The sequence below is a fragment of the Balaenoptera physalus genome (genome assembly GCF_965194825.1).
Source record: "Balaenoptera physalus genome assembly, chromosome: 2".
NCBI lineage: Eukaryota > Metazoa > Chordata > Mammalia > Artiodactyla > Balaenopteridae > Balaenoptera > Balaenoptera physalus.
The window spans coordinates 7,404,102-7,411,998 of record NC_138883.1 but is presented as its reverse complement, the minus strand read 5'-3'; positions in this window follow the sequence as shown (position 1 = coordinate 7,411,998).

Genomic DNA, 7,897 nt, shown 5'->3' with positions numbered 1-7,897 from the left:
TAGCGCAAACGGCAAGATCTATGTGGTGGGACTTAACCTCTCAAATGTGAATATTTACTATAAAGTTATACTAACAATGAGAGGGTGTTAACGGGCACAGGGAGTAAATAAAGACCAATGGAACAGAACAGAAAATCCAGAACCTGACCCATGTATATATGGAAACTTGCTATATGGTATAGGTGGCAATAAAGATTAGCAAGTGTTTTATTTCAGAAAATGCCAGCTTCCCTACCATATAAATCTTACAATATTTTGACACAATAGAAATTCATTTCTAACTTCATGAGAAGCCCTGATTGGCAGGTGCCTCTTCTAAAAGCTGTAATTCCAGGACCTATATTTTCAATCTTGTGATGCCAGCATCTTCCACTTATGGTGTCCCTGTCCACCACAATCAAACAACACAAGCTAGCGAAGAAACAAACATGGAGTACCACTTGCAGGAGTCTTTTTGTGAGTCTGGCTTGGATGTGTGCACTTCATGCCCATCTATAGTCTATTGGCTAGAACTCAGTCCTACCAAACCATCAAACTTCAAGGGCGGCGACTGGGGGAAAGAAGTCCAGCTTGCTAGAAGGAGGAAGAGAAACCAAGTTTGATGAATAGCATTAGTCCCTGCCACAGATTGGAAATAATGGCCTATTTGATGAATGGCCCAAGATAATAGGTTTTGCTTTGAGAATAAGAGAAAATGAGAGTTCTACTTTAGACCATTCACAAAAGAGCATTCTAAATGTGTGAAAGACCTAACTGTAAAAGCGAAACCTCAGAAGACAATGAAAGACAATATCTTTATGGTCTTAAGCAAGGGGTTTTCATTTCATTTTCTTTTAAATACAGGACACATAAATATCAAATCAAAATGTAAAGACATTACTAAATTTTACTAAATTTACTAATGACACCATAAAAAATTGAAAATGTAGAGCAATAAATATAACCAAGAAGACATCAGTATTCAGAACAAGAATATCTATAAAACAATAAGAAAAATAGAAGTAATCATAGAGAAAAACTTGGCAAAGATATGAATAAGCAATTCAACAAAGAGGAAATCTGGGGTGATGAAGACATCAAAAGATGTACATCATCACCATAGATCGGGAGGACAAAATACGGCAAGAATGTCAACTTTTAAAAACAAATTGATAATACTCAGAATTGACAAGAATCTATAAGTGAGACCTCTTAGACACAGCTGGGGGAGTATAAATTGGTACACACACTTTGAAAAATAAATGTCAATATTTAGTTAGGTTGAAGATATTTATGTTCTATAACTCAGCAATTCCATTTCTAGCTACATACTCTAGCAACTCTCACCATATGAGGGAAACATGCACAAAAATTTTCACTGGCTTTATTTTTAACAAAATAAAAGAGAAACAATCTAAATATCTAACAACAGGAGAGTCTATTAAAATTCTATTCAAACACCATACAGCAGTTACAATAAATGAAGTGGAGATAGATGTAACAACAGGATAAAAATCTCAAAATTGTTGTGTTTAGGGGAAAAAAAGAGAGGATTTTCTGGATGTTGTGTATTATATGAGGCAAACGGTATAAAATTGAATATGAAGCAAAATAATATATACTGTGATTATGGATGAAAGGAAAAATGTACAATTCATATGAGAAGGGTAAGGAATAAATGTAATATGGTAACTGGTTGACTTTAAGAAGAGAAGGGGAAGATATGTTTGGGAAAGGAGTGAACAAGAGGCCTTAACTGTATTGATAACGATTAGTTTATTTACAAGTCGAGAAATAGAGACTATTATGAATCAATAGATGAATGTACAGATGGTTGGGGACAGTGCTGTTCTTTATATTATTTGCCATCCTTTGCTATATGCTAAATATACTTTATAATTAAAAAAGATTTAGAAATAACAGTCTTTGATCTTATCTCTCTCCAGGCGTCACCACTTCTCCATAAAAAGCCTATGAAAAACCCTTTCCCTAATTCTAATTTCCATTTCCTCTGCCTCAAATAATGACCTTTGACCATCCCATATTGGGCATCTTATAACTATGTTACTACTAGCCCACCTGGGCAAGTAGAATCAGCTTTTGAGAGCAAATTCTTCAAGGGGTAAAACTTCAACTCTTTTCTGTTACCAAATCTGGTCAAAAGGAAGAGTTTTCTAAATTCTTAGCTTAAATATGATGAGCACGAATGCCTCAAAACCTAACCTGTCCATCGTCAGTGGTCGTAAAGATTGCTAAAGAAGAGGAGATTGTGATTGTGGGTCCGTAATCTACATTATTGTAAAGAACCCCCCCCCCCACGTAGGTATCCTGGGCCGGTAATTTACCAGAAGAGAGGAAAATGCAGATGATTAGCATGACTGTGACATTTTGTATGTCTCCTATGCCTGTGAGCTGCTTTCAGAAATCATTCCTTTGATGAACTAGTGATGATAAAAATAAATAAAATTGTAAAGTCAGGATAAGCAATAGAAAAGCAGAATATTATTAGTCACAAAATTATTATATATAAATTCTTATCATTCTAACTATATATTTATTGTAATGACCATAATAATGTACACGTGTACAACATTTTATGACTTTAAGTCAAATGCACACACTTTGGCATGCCTAGAACAGCCCTGATTTATCCTGTTGTCAATTAAGTTGGGCTTAACTGTTAGTAGTGACCTGGTTTGGAGACCACATTTTAAGGCAGATTGATTTAAAAAAAATTAGTCTGAGTCCTGTTTTGGCATTAATTGAGAGAGCTTTGGGGTATCACTTTGTCTCTCTGAACTGGTTTCTGGCCTGCAACACTGAAGGTAAAACCGCACCTTCCCATCCTTAACTCCTGAGTCCATCTGCCACCAAGTCACACTAATACTCATCTTAATTCTCCCTCTTCTTAAATCTCCACCCCTGGTCAAAGTGGCCATCATTTCTTATCCTGACTGACTACATAATTAGTAGATCCTAGTGCAAAATGAACACATGGGGCCCTTCATTTAAAAATTAAGAATTTCAAGATGGTGTCAGTAGATCATTAAACGAAACTCAGGGGCTTCCTAAGTGCAAGGCCCTATGTGTCTGCCACCATCCTAATGCCCACCGTCATAGGTGCACAGAAAGAAACAGGGCAGCTCTCCTTACTCAGAGCCGTCCCATGAGTTGAGGATGGTACTTAGTGGCCACCTGAGGTTCTTTTTTCCTGGCCACTCACTCACATTCCTGCTTTCTCACCTGTGGCCTTGGCAAAATGACCACATTTTGTAGGTCTCCATGTGAAGGGGGAGAGTGATACCTGCCAGTCAGGATAATGCCAGGGCTCGGTGAGATAATTTGTGCAGAAGTGTGGAGGAGTGGACCAGCCCACCCCCTCTGTGATGACCAGCCCTGGCCTCCTTGCTCTCCCTCACTAACCTTCCAAAGTGCGTGATGTGCTGGGCTCACAGCTGGATCTGGGACCCCATGGTGCACACAGCAGACATGACCCCTGTCCTCTGGGCTTACAGAGAGGAGGACAGTCAGTAGTCAACTGAGCTACCTCAGGATGAGTCCTGGGATTCCCACTATTGTAAGAAGAAGGAGAGAAACACAGCGTCTCTAACAAGGGAATTGACCCAGCCTGGGGAACACGGAAAGCTTTCTTCGGCCTGTGACAATTGAGCTAAGATCTGAAGACTAAGGAGAGGCTAAGGAGGACAAATGGGTGGGGACAATATTCCTGGCAGAGAGTTCAGTGTTAGTAAGGTCCTGAGGCCACATGATGCTTCGAGAAAAGACCAGTAGTGGGAGGGAAGTCACAGTGTTTGCTGAGAGCAGAGGAGGGGGTGGCCGGGGTAGTGCTGCTATCCTCGGGGTTGGGGAGCCCACTGAAGACTCCGAAGCAAGGGTTGCCATTGGCATATCACAGGGGACATGTGGGGACCGGTTGACATGACCGGCAGCCGCTGACCTATTAGGAGAGAAGCGTGATCTGAGAATTTCTCTCTAAGTAACCAAGGATTAAGAAATCAAAATATCTGTTTCCTTTGGCTTGATTTGGGTCTAGCTTCCAAGACAGTGCAGGGATAAAACATCCCTGGGAACAAACTTGGCCACACTTGGCTCAGGTAGGAGTCATGCATCTCTCTCCATGCATCCCCAGGACGGGTCAGGGACAGAGGGCCAAAAAGAAGAACCCAGAAGGAGTATGCCTTCCTGCCTCCAGACCAAGCTTCCGTGGAGACTGGGGTTTCCTCTGTAGGGCCGGCACACAGATGGAGGAGCCCAACCCTCCCCCTTTTTGGTAAGTAGACTCTCGCCCTGGAAGCTGGTCTTAAATAGACCAGCACAGCATGGAGTGAAGGGCCGCCATTGTAAGAGCTTCTCCACTGAGGGGTGTCCTAACCTTGTCTGTCCTTTGATCTGCACTGGGAATGACAAGCAGAGCACACAGAGGGCGCCTGGACAGTCAATGCATGTTCTGAGTGTCTTTCTCCAGCTCCCATTTCATAGCATGCCAGGCCTTCCTGGAAGGCATCTTGGTAATTTATTGTAAGCAATGGAATGCAAACCCTCCACCTTTTTCCCCCAAATAATAGTGTGTAGAAAATCTTAGTATATGAACCAGACACCACGAGGTTGATCTTTTTTTTTTTAATGTATTTATTATTTATTTTTGGCTGTGTTGGGTCTTCGCTTCTGTGCAAGGGCTTTCTCCAGTTGCGGCGAGCAGGGGCCACTCTTCATCGCGGTGCGTGGGCCTCTCACCATCGCGGCCTCTCTTGTTGCGGAGCACAGGCTCCAGTCACGCAGGCTCAGTAGTTGTGGCTCACGGGCCCAGCCGCTCCGCAGCATGTGGGATCCTCCCAGACCAGGGCTCGAACCCGTGTCCCCTGCATTGGCAGGCAGACCCTCAACCACTGCACCACCAGGGAAGCCCCACGAGGTTGATCTTGTAGAAAGGGGAGCAGGGGACCTAGCTTGTCCCTACCTTGTCCCACATCCCAATAGCTGGGACAGGGTACATCAGCAAGACCCTAAGATGCCAGTGATGCAACCTGAAGCCCTTGATCTCATGAAGAGAGGAGGGGACATCATCTCTTCACCATCAAGGCTGGCCTTCATTATCAAGGCCCCGAGCTAAGAAAAGTTGTTTGTGGCATTAAGCCAAGGAATTAGGGCCTCTGTCCTGACCTTGCCCTCTTGTTTTCATGGGAGACGTGATGTGCTCTGGTGGAATGGCCTCCAGACCTGGAGTCTCAGAGCCACACTCAGGATGAAGCTTTCCTCCTGCCTCTTCATCCTCTCGGGCAAGTCCCTCCAGGCCCCTGAGCTGTCCCCCCGCCTCCGTCATTGGAAGGATGGGGACGGTGAGCCTGGAGCTGGCAGAATTGCACTGGGCATTGATTCTTCAGTCAAGGGCTTTGCTGACATCCTCATGGGGACCACCCCGCTTGGTGCTGCAGGATGGCATTCATTTTCTAGGGCTGCCATAACCAGTCACCACAATTGGGCCACTTCAAACAACAGAAATGTATTTCCTCACCCTTCTGGAGACCAGACATCCAAAATCAGGGTGTTGACAGGAAATATTTCATTCTGGAGTCTCTGAGGGAAAACCTCTCCCACGTCTCTCTCCCAGCTTCTGGTGGCTGCTGGCAGTCCTTGGCTTCTAGACACATCACTCTAATCGCTTTCTCCATCCATCTTCGCATGGTCTTTCCCTCTGCATGTCTCTGTGTCTGCTTCCTCTTCTTTTTTTCTAACAAGGACTTGTCATTGGATTTAGGGCCCCTCTAACCCAGGGCAAACTCATCTAGTGATCCTTACCTTAATTATATCTGCCAACATCTTCCATATAAGGACACATTCTGAGGTTCTGTGTAGACACAGCTTTTGGAGGTCACAATTCAAACCAGTACAGGGATAAAAAGAAATTTAAAACACCATCCCTGCTCATAGGAATCACATGGTCTAGAGAGGGGCACACTCATGGATAGACAATGGCCATCTCACTCCACCTCTCTGAGCCTCAGTTTCCTCATTGCCAACGGGGAACCACCTGTGTGAAGCTGTGGTCGAGGAGAAGGGATGAAATTTACAGAGAGCTCTGGCCTCAATCCACAGCACCAGCTATGCTGATGGTTTTTATTTTTCTGGGTATAGATGGAACTCTGCCAGGGACCCGCAGAGAAGCTTGGTCTGGCCCATGGAGAGAGGGTGACACCCTAGTCCAGGGTCTCCATCTGAAACACCTGGGAAGCACAGTGGGAAGAGGATGCCCAGACCCCACGCTGGGCCAACTGAATTGAGACCATCCAGGGTACAGCCTGTGCACTAGGAGTTTTGAATACCTTCAGGTGAGCCTGAGGCACTGTACAGGCTGAGAATACTGGCTGCCTTTAAAGCAAGAGTAAGAGCTGCCATCTCAAAGAAGATGGACATTCCAGGCAGAGGTCCCAGCTTGAGGGAAGGCCTGAACAGTGAGAAAGCTCCTGCTTTGTTGGGTGCTGGAAGCTGGCCGGTGCTGCCGAGTATCTAACAGGAGGGGACAACTCTCTGGGCCAGAGAGGAGCAGGGGCTCTCAGTGCAGAGGGGGAGGGGGGCTTCTCCTGAGGGCAGGGGTACCCGGCGGTGATTGCCTAGCTAGTGGGGTGCCCAATGGACATTTAGAGTCTAATTAAGAGATAGCGAATCTGACACGGCCAAGCAGCAGATGGATCGAAGATGGAGACCTAAGTGGTGTTTACAGGCAAGGAAGGCGCAGCCCCTGCAGCCCCATTTGGCCTGCTTTGATCCTTAATCCCAGCCTCAGGTGGGTGCCCCCTGAGCCAGACAGCACTAATCAGGGTGACAGGAGCAATACAATGAACACAAGTGGAGCAGGGTCAGGAAGACAGAGAGAACAAGAGAGAAGAGAAAAAAAAAAGAGTCTTCACGGGATAAAATTACCAGCCAAGACAGAAGGCTAAGGGGCAGAGGGGCGGGCAACCCCGCCCAGGAGTCTGCCCTGGCCACCCCCAGTCTCCGCCCGGGCTGGACCAGCAGATACTCCCCGTCTGTGACTGGAGCCTGGGGAGAGGGGCCGCCCCACTCCCCACGGTGAGGCGAAGGATAGGGTCGCGGAGACAGGGGCTTTCTGAATGCAAAGGAAGAATCTGGAATCAATGTACAGGGCAAGGGAAAGAGACCCCTGGCCACTTTGGGTCACTGAAAACTCCATCCCTTCTTTCCTGTGGTGTGCCAAACGAAAACTAAACAAGACACAGCCAAAGGTTGGCACTGGCGTTTAAAGTTTAATGTGTGCTTTAAAAAATGTATCCCAGCAATAATTAAATGAATAAATTATTTTTTCAAAAAAAAAAAAAAGAGAAAGAGAGAAAGGAAAAGAAAAAAAAAAAAATGATGGCCCTGAGATTTATGCCGCCACTCATGCTTGGATACCGATCACTTATCTGGATAATTAAGCAGTATCAGCAAGCAACCGGATCCCCGAAACTTGATATTAATCCTTCCCTCTTAATAGTAACACAGAGCTGCCGCAGTAGAGCTCAGCCGAGACCTGCTAATCCCCCTTTCCCCGCGTTCCGGCATCAGCACACAGCACTGCTTTCCCAGAGAGGTTCGAAGCGTGCTATCAGCAGCTTAAACCTCATTTCGGCTTTGAATCAAAGTATATTAGGGAAGTCTGAAAGAGTCAAGATGACTGCAGATTTCGTAGGGAGGGAATAATTCATAACTGCTTTGCCAGTGGGCAAGGGGCGAGGCGACTGGCTTTCACGGTCGTCTCTCTCTGAGGTTTGTATTCCAACCAAAGGCAGCCAGCAACTGCCTCTCTCCAAAGTGAAGGCATCTGGGATCTTGCAATCTGGGTGCCCTCCTGGGCCCCCCCTCCACCTCTGGTATCAGACCTACCGACACACTGTGGGCG